The 8,944-nt window shown below is 47.3% G+C and overlaps 1 pseudogene; it reads right to left on the bottom strand.

Annotated features, from left to right (window-relative positions):
* Positions 1–1,106: 1,106 nt before the first annotated feature.
* LOC144118762 (uncharacterized) lies at positions 1,107–4,556 on the bottom strand (annotated as a pseudogene).
* Between the last annotated feature and the right edge of the window lie 4,388 nt (positions 4,557–8,944).

Genomic DNA, 8,944 nt, shown 5'->3' with positions numbered 1-8,944 from the left:
AGTAGTCGAGCGCCCTAACCACTGAGCCACCGCGGCGGGTAGGAGGTTGGAGGACAATCTGTTTTCATTGACGCAGTGTATAGAGACTGCTGAAAAGGAACACAGTCCCCTATGGCTACCATTTCTGGATATTAAGGGAGCCTACGACAACGTTATTCAAGAGTATCTGTGGGACATACGGTGCACATTGGATGTGGAAGATGGAGTAATTAATCTTTTAAAAGATATACATAAAGATGCCAAAGTGCTTATAACATGAGAAACAATGTATCAGAGCCTGTAGAGATACAGCGGGGGCTTAGGCAAGGATGTCCTCTGTCTTCTTTGTTGTTCATGTTGTACCTGCAAGGGTTGGAGACCAAGCTAGAGAGGAGCGGACTAGGCTTCAACCTTTCTTTTTTCAAGCTAAGAGAATTGATTAAACAGTCATTACCGGGACAAATATACGTCAATGATATAGTTCTAATGGCTGACAACAAGGAAGATTCACAGAAGTTGATAGACATGCGGTACAGAGGGAGATAGATCAGGTTTCAAGTTTAGTAAGTAAAAATCTGCAGTTATGATATTTCATGAAGAGGTCGGCGAGCATAGAATACAGAAGTTTACGCTAGAAGTAGTTGATGAGTACAAGTATCTTGGGGTGTGGATAAATAATGGTGCTGAGTATCTGACAGAGCATGAAAAATATGTAAAGAATAAAGCTAGTTGGAACGCAGCTGTCATGAAAAATAGGGCACTGTGGAATTACAATAGGTATGAAGGGGTAAGAGGGATCTGGAAACGGGTCATGGTTCCTAGCCTGATTTTCGGTAATGCGGTCCTGTGCATGAGACCAGATGTGCAAGCAAGGTTAGTGTAGCATAGCCATAGCGTGCTCGCAGTAACGCCGGACCAGGGAAGCAGCAGCGCGGTCAGTAGAACCAAAAATGAATGTTTATTCATAGGTGTAGGGCGTATTTGTAAGTAGCCTAGTGGCATGAAGATAGGAAGGAGCACGTGTTAGTCGTGATAGTCCGAAGTTCTGAAGGATCGCCAGATTAGGCGATAAAAGGTGCGCGCACGCGCACTTCGAAAACACATCAAGTTGCAACATTCCTTCCCCCTCAGAAGTGAAAGCGTTGTACTGGCTTGCGTTCCCTCGTTGAGCGTCTCAGAGTTTGTTGTGCGACACCTGTATTAAACGGGGCCACCGGAATATCTGGGGAACCGGTGCCATTTGGGGTGCGCCGAGCAGTCATGCCGTCATCCGGTTTCTCCGTTTCTGTACGTTGTAGTTGTGTTGCTTGGTCTGGCTCACTGCAATGTGTGTTGGTTGTAGTTCATCATCATCATCAGCCTTACTACACCCACTGCAGGGCAAAGGCCTCTCCCATGTCTCTCCAATTAACACTATCCTTTGTCAGCTGCATCCGACCTTTGCCTGCAAACTTCTTAATCTCATCCGGCCACCTAACCTTCTGCCGCCCCCTGCTCCGCTTACTTTCTCTTGGAATCCACTCCCTTACCCTTAAGGACCAGCGGTTATCTTGCATTCGCATTACATGCCCGGCCCAAGCCCATTTATTTCTCTTGATTTCTAGTAGGATGTCATTAACCAGTATTTGTCCCCTCACCCACTCTGCCCGCTTCCGATCTGTTAACGTTACACCTATCATTTTTCTTTCCATGGCTCGCTGCTTTGTCCTTAACTTAAGCTGAACTCTTTTCGTTAGCCTCCACGTTTCTGCCCCGTAGGTGAGTACCGGTAAGATTATGCTGTTGTACACTTTCCTCTTGAGGGAAATTGGTAAACTGCCACTCATGATCTGCGAGAGTTCGCCGTATGCGCTCCACCCCATTCTTATCCTTCTAGTTATCTCCCTCTCGTGATCCGGATCAGCTGTCACTACCTGCCCTAAGTAGACGTATTCCGTCACAATTTCTAGGCTCTCGCTGCCAATTGTGAACTGCTGTTCCCTTGCTAGGCTGTTGAACATTACCTTGGTTTTCTGCATGTTAATTTTTAGACCCATCGATCTGCTCTGCCTGTCTAACTCATTGATCTTGATTTGCAGTTCACCTCCTGAGTGACTCAGCAAGGCAATCTCATCAGCAAATCGCAGATTATTTAGGTATTCTCCATTTATTCTTATTCCCAACTGTTCCCAATTCAGACCTCGAAATACCTCCTGTAAACATGCGGTGAACAGCATTGGCGAGATCATGTCTCCTTGCCTGACGCCCTTTCTTATTGGAATATTATTGCTGACTTTATGGAGGACTATAGTAGCTGTGCAGTTGCTACATACATTTTCCAGTATTTTGACATAATGCTCTTCTACCCCCCTGATTACGCAATGCCTGTATGACTGCTGAGGTTTCCACTGAGTCGATTGCTTTCTCGTAATCAATGAAAGCTATATAGAGAGGTTGGTTATATTCTGCGCATTTCTCTATCACCTGATTGATAGTGTGAATATGATCTATTGTGGAGTATCCTTTTCGAAAGCCTGCCTGATCATTTGGTTGATTAAAGTCTAACGTTGCCCTGACTCTATTTGCGATTACCTTAGTAAATACTTTGTAGGCAACGGATAGTAAGCTGATCGGCCTGTAATTTTTCAAGTCCTTGGCGTCTCCCTTCTTATGAATTAAGATAATGTTTGCATTCTTCCAAGCTCCTGGTACAGTCGAGGTCATAAGGCATTGCGTATACAGGGTGGCTAGTTTTTGTAGCACGATGTCCCCTCCATCCTTCAACAGATCTGGTGTTACCTGATCCTCCCCAGCTGCTTTTCCCCTTTTCATTGCTTCTAAGGCTTTGTTTACTTCATCTTTCGTTACTGGCGGGATGACGCATTGCTGTGCACTGCTGTCTTTCTCATTAACGCTCTGATTACATTGGCTACTGTACAGGTCTGTGTAGAACTCTTCGGCTACGTTAACTATCTTATCCATATTGCTAATGACATTGCCCTGTTTGTCTCTTAATGCATACATCTGGTTCTTACCTATGCCTAGTTTCCTCTTCACTGTTTTTAGGCCACCTTCATTCTTTATAGCATGCTCGGTTCTCTCCATATTAAACTTCCTTATGTCGGCTACCTTGCGCTTATTTATCAACTTTGATAGCTCCGTTAGTTCTATTCTATCGGTAGGGTTAGATGCCCTCATGTTTTGGCGCTTCTTAATCAGATCTTTCGTTACCTGAGATAGCTTCCCGGTATCCTTTCAAACTGTCCTACCGCCTACTTCTGCTTCGCACTCCGTAATTATTGATGGTTGTAGTTACTGCCGGGTTATCCCCTGGTGCTTCTGGTCGCGGGAGGACCTGGTCTACGTGCCGCTGGACGACTCCGTCTGATGTTTCCACTGTCACTATTCTCGCTCCAGACGTCGTCTTCACATGGCCGGGCGTCCACTTGCTCCCCGCACCGTAATTGCGGGCAAACACCTAACTTCCAGGTAGTAGCAGCCAGTCATCGTTGTTCTCTTTTAGTCCTAGAAGTGCTGGAGGAAAGCATGTGTCCAAGCGTGAGCGTGTTTCATAGCCCAAAAGCAGCTCTGCTGGGGATTTGATTTACCCGATTTTCGCGGAGTCCTCCGATAGCTAAAAAGCAACCGTACCAGGTTTTCTTCCAGGGTTTCCTTCCCTCTTTTTTAGAAGACCATCTTTTATAGTTCGCACTGCTCTTTCCGCCGCACCATTAGACTGGGGATGGTATGGAGCACATCGAAGGTGCAAAACGTTGTTTGGCAAGAACGACGCGAAGCCTTGACTGGTGAACTGGGTTCCGTTGTCAGGAACGATCGTGCGGGGTATTCCAAACCTGCTGAAAATGTCACGCAGACAGTTAATGGTAGTCTCGGTTGAAGCGTGCGACAAAAGGTATTGCTTCGAGCCATTTCGTATGTGCGTCGATTACTACGAGTATCATTTTTCCGCAGATCGGACCCGCGTAGTCAATGTGAATACGGGACCACGTTCCGCCTGTTTCAGGCCAATTAACGGAGGTGGCCGCTGCTGGCATCGGGAGATTTTGCACACAGTTCTGTCACTGAGCAGACAGCTCTTCGATATTTCTGTCGAGGCCTGGCCACCAGAACAAAGAACGTGCGACAGATTTCATTGCCGGTGAACCCTGGTGCGTTTCATGTAGAGGATTCAGCGCTCGCTCTCTAACTTAGGTCGGTATTATGACCCTATTACCCAAGTACACCAGTTCATGTGCTATCGATAGTTCGAGCTTATGGTCAAAAAACGGCAGTACGGCCCGGGTCATTCCGTTTGCGTTCCTGGGCCACCCATGTAGTATGTACCGTTTGACCTCGACCAGGACAGGGTCAGAAGACGTTAATGCCTTCAGCTCACGCGATGTCACAGCGCCATAATTCAGCTAGTTCAGCGACAGCACATATTCGGGCGGCTCACCGTCGTCGTCAGCTTCCGGAGAACGCTGCGGAAGTCGGCTCAGGGCGTCAGCGTTCAGCATCAGTCGTCCTGGTGCGTACTGCAGCCGGTACCGGTAGGCCCCCAGGTGGAGCGCCCAACGTTGTATCCGTGTGGCGGCCATTGTGGGCGTCTGCTTGTCTGATCTCAGCAGGCCCAGCAATGGCTGATGGTCAGTCACCAGGGTAGATTTCCGACCTAGAAGGTAGTCACGGAATTTCGTGACGCCGAATACCAGTGCCAGTGCCTCTCGCTCGAGCTGTGAATATTTGCGCTCCGCCTGCGTTAATGTTCGCGAGCGGAACCCGGTGGGCCTGTGATTGTTACCAGTCTTGTGAAACAAAACAGCTCCCACACCGTACGGAGACGCGTCACATTCAAGTTTAAATTCCTTCGAAGGGTCGAAATGTACGAGAACATTGGCTGTTTTAAGGTTTTGCTTGACACAATCAAATGCGAGCTCTTGAGGTTGTTTCCATTGCCAGGGTGCATTCTTTTCAAGCAGTTGATTCAAAGGAGTAAGTGTGGTTAACATGTTCGGCAGAAACCTCGTGTAAAAAGTAACCATACCCAAAAACGAACGTAGCTCGCCGACATTACATGGGCCGGGTGCCGGCATGATAGCGTCAAGGTTTTTCTCTGTCGGATGAAGCCCATCGCGATCGATGCGATGTCCTAGATAAGTTACTTCTGGGCTGCGCAACTTGCACTTATCGAACCTTAGCTTTACCCCACGCTCTCGGAAGCGCTCCAAGACGTTTTTCAGCCTCACCGTCGTCACTCGCTCTTTCGGAAATGAGCACATCGTCCAGATAAGCCTGCGCTCCTGGAAGGCCAGCCAAAACCTCATCCATTTTTTTTTGGAATATCGCGGGCGCAGAGGCTATCGCGAAAGGAAGCCTGTTGTAGCAAAATAGCCCTTTTGGCGTAATAATGACACAAAGTTTCTTAGCGTCATCATCTAGCGCCACTTGGCTGTATGCATCCCGTAAATCCAGAGTGCTGAAATAGTCCCCATCGTGTAGTTGGGCAAACGTATCCTCAGTGGTTGACAATGGGTATTGCTCAGTTGCACACGCTGAATTTACTGTGGCCTTGAAATCGCCGCAGATCCTTACTGCGCCGTCTTTCTTAAGCACTGTGACTATGGGCGTTGCCCATTCTGAGTGTGCCACCGACGACAGTACGCCCAGAGATACTAAACGGTCCAGTTCAAGTGACACTCGCTCGCGTAGCGCGTATGGAATGGGTCTGGCCTTACAGAACTTGGGTACGGCGCCTTCGTTCATGTGCAGGCTGGCTGGAGGACCCTTGATTAGTCCCAGTTTCTCGGAGGACACGTCGGGGTAGTCATGGAATATGCTGTTCACGCTGGATTCGCTTGCTTCTTGACGCTGAGTCCTTGACAAAACGCACCACCGGAACAGCTGCGCTGTTCGGCTGCTTGATTAAATCGCGACCGCAGAGGCTTGGTTCCACACAGGTCAACATGGTCAGTGCACACTTTACTGTCGCCGCTTTATGACAAACCTGGAGCTCAAGCTGCCCAAATACTGGAAGGCGTCCTGTGTAGGAGGATAAATTCAGGCTGGACGGTTTTAGCTTCGGCCATTGCCCGCGATGCTTATAGTACAGTTGACGTGGAATGAAAGAAACGGGCGACCCGGAATCGACTTCCATGCTTAGCTGCACGCCGTCCCAAGCAAATGTTCAGCGGATCGGCGGTTCCAGACAGCCTGTTCGTTGTGATACCAAAGTCCAAATGTGGGCGGCTTCGTGTTCCTGGTCTGCTGAGGTTTCCGTCCCCAAGAGGGCGTTAGATTGCGCCGTCCTCGCCGTGCTTCGTTCTCGAGCTCCGCGGCTTCTACATTTCCTTGCGAGGTGACCCCGTTGTCCACAGCGATAACAACAAGCGTTAGACCAGGGGCGACATGCGTCATTATGTTTCGTACTACCGCGCCTTGAGCATTCTTGATGTGCGGCAGCCCTCCTCTCGTCCAGCAGAGTTTCCTTCTGATGCGCCTGTACTTTTAAGACGGGCGTCGTCGCCGGTCTAATCATGCGTTTTCCGCCACTATCCGGAAACACCAGCATGATTTATGCTGGCATTCATAATGGACATGGTCGCGAAAGTACCGGGCATGCCGGGAAGAAAGACTTTCATACTGGAACGTGCTGGCAATGCCGGACATTTGTTGGGAAGCTAACTGGGTATGTCGGACACGATGGTGGCCATGTGGACACATTTGATGCTGGGAGCAGAAAATGTTGGGAGGTTAGGTGGGCACAGAACAAACGATACTGGGCATGCAGGAACCCATAGCGGTGGTTTGTCGTGTTAAATTCCGAGTCTATTATGGCGTGCGCCGCTATATGCGCGGGTGTAACGAGGACGGGTTTTCAGTGTTTTGTGCAGTACCATCCTGCATTGTAGTGTGGCTCGTGCACGTATGTAACCACAGAAGAGTGTAGGTTCGCGTACCGCTGTAAACGCGCCGTACGTGGCAAACAGGGTCAGTGGCAGCCGACGAAGCTTCTTCCCATCAGTGTCCCCTTTGTTCTATGTCGTCGCAAAGAAGACGGTGCAGTCTCAGTTTTGAAATCGCAGTGTATGGACGTTGTTAATGTGCTTCTTATGTGTTAGAATGTGCTCATTGTGTAGCAGGTCTTGTGCCGATGTCTGCGCCAATGGTTCGGTGCCGTTGACTTCGTCACGAACGGAGTTTTCAAGGCAAGAATATTCTCTATAGACTCGGATGCAGCTTTCTGTGAAGTTGCCTCTGAAGGAGTGACTATGCAGCGGAAACTACGAGCTATCACCGCCGGCTCACAAGCTTGCGTCGTTGCTTCGTGAGCGCGTGCGTTTAGCGCGCTTGTGAGAGCCGGCGTTTCGCACTCGTATTTTCTGCTTCGCAGCCACAGAAACCTGTCGCCGATTATAATATATGCTGCATGCTTGTAGCGAATCCGTTGAACGGAAACTTTAGTGCGCCTATTTAGCACAATTTAAAATTTCTCAGTTAGTGCAAAAGTAAGCGGCAACGAGAGTACTTGCAGGCCAGCTTTCAAATGCTGCGATTGTGCAACTCGGAGAGTTATTCGCTTGCAATCCTTATCATTAGCTGAAAAGATGCATTATAATTCGGAGCATGTCCATTCAGTTCTCCTGTGTGGTTCTTTTCACAAAAGGAATGCCATAATATACATGAATGAGCTTCTCTTTACAGGCTTTTAGTATGTGGAGAAGCTTCAGCGCGTCTGTCTACCATTTGCTAATCACTGTTAAAAATTGAACACTCATTTGTCAAGCTTTTTGTGTTTCTGCGTCTTTTTCCTCCTGTAAATTTTGGTTGGAATATAAAGGGCGTCACGTCTGTTGCGTGCTACAATGCGTAATTAATGCCTGCTGAATCCTTTCACACATACTCGCATTTTGTGTGTGCTGCCTTTATTTTTCTGGGGTTTACTTGGTGCTTTAACAGGTTTTGGCAGTTGTCATGATAACAGAAGTACTTGTGTTGACAGACTGCAATTTTAGGGGAGCTGATTGCGTTAAATATCCTAGTTTTCTCTTTTTCTCTATTCATAACTGAGGGGAATCAATGTTCTGACACATTCTTTCATTTTTTATATCACTATGCTTTCTAATAACGAGTGTTCGCAGGTGGATTGTGGCTCGTCGCATGCGGCTCGTCTGCATTTACTTTGGAGCCTACAACACGGATCTTGCCTCCCCGTAAAAGTAAACTTTGTGAGTTGTATGGAATGAAAAGCAGCGCGTGAATTCCGACAAAGTGTTATTTTATGGCTTGTTTCAGGACAGGATTTAAATAAGCTTTTGTATTTCAGTACACATTGGATAATCATGCTGGTTTAAATGAATTGCATTTCAGCCATTACAGTATGTGAAAAATGTTGAACCCTTTGTAGGATTCGGGGATTCGCGTTCCTTTTGCTTCAAGTGCCAGCAAACGAATATGATACATTACATAACATATTTTACGTGCTCAATACTACCTAACAATAAAACAAACCACCCAGAATGTTTTTCTCTTTTGGTAATGGTCCCACTGGTGTCCTGCGTGTATTTACAAGCATGGGTATTTACTTGTTTATTTATATATTCATACTCAAAGGCCCTATTACAGGGTATTATTACATGAGGGGTAGACATGAAGTACGGCAATAAGGGTTACAGGTGTTCAGTTTGATGTGGCCCACACTGGTGGGGAAATAAATTTGGAAAAATTGTTGACCGTTTCAGCCTTTTCCATCAGTAAACTGCCTCGAAGCAATCTTCAAATATATTACAAGTGTTCTTATAGGTAGATAAAACATAGGCATCGCATTTGAGGTCTTTTTAAAGAAACGAAGTCATTGGTGCAAATGTGTTCACCATTATACAAAACGTGTGGTCAAAACGGCTTGAAATAGATGTCATTGGATTTTCAGAACCATTCTGAATGCACTTTTGCCATTTGTATGCATATCAGGCCAAGCTGGTGTCAAGGG

This window comes from Amblyomma americanum, chromosome 2 (genome assembly GCF_052857255.1).
Source record: "Amblyomma americanum isolate KBUSLIRL-KWMA chromosome 2, ASM5285725v1, whole genome shotgun sequence".
Taxonomy (NCBI): Eukaryota; Metazoa; Arthropoda; class Arachnida; order Ixodida; family Ixodidae; genus Amblyomma; species Amblyomma americanum.
The sequence above is the reverse complement of the archived record's forward strand: the minus strand, read 5'-3'. Positions and strand labels throughout refer to the sequence as shown.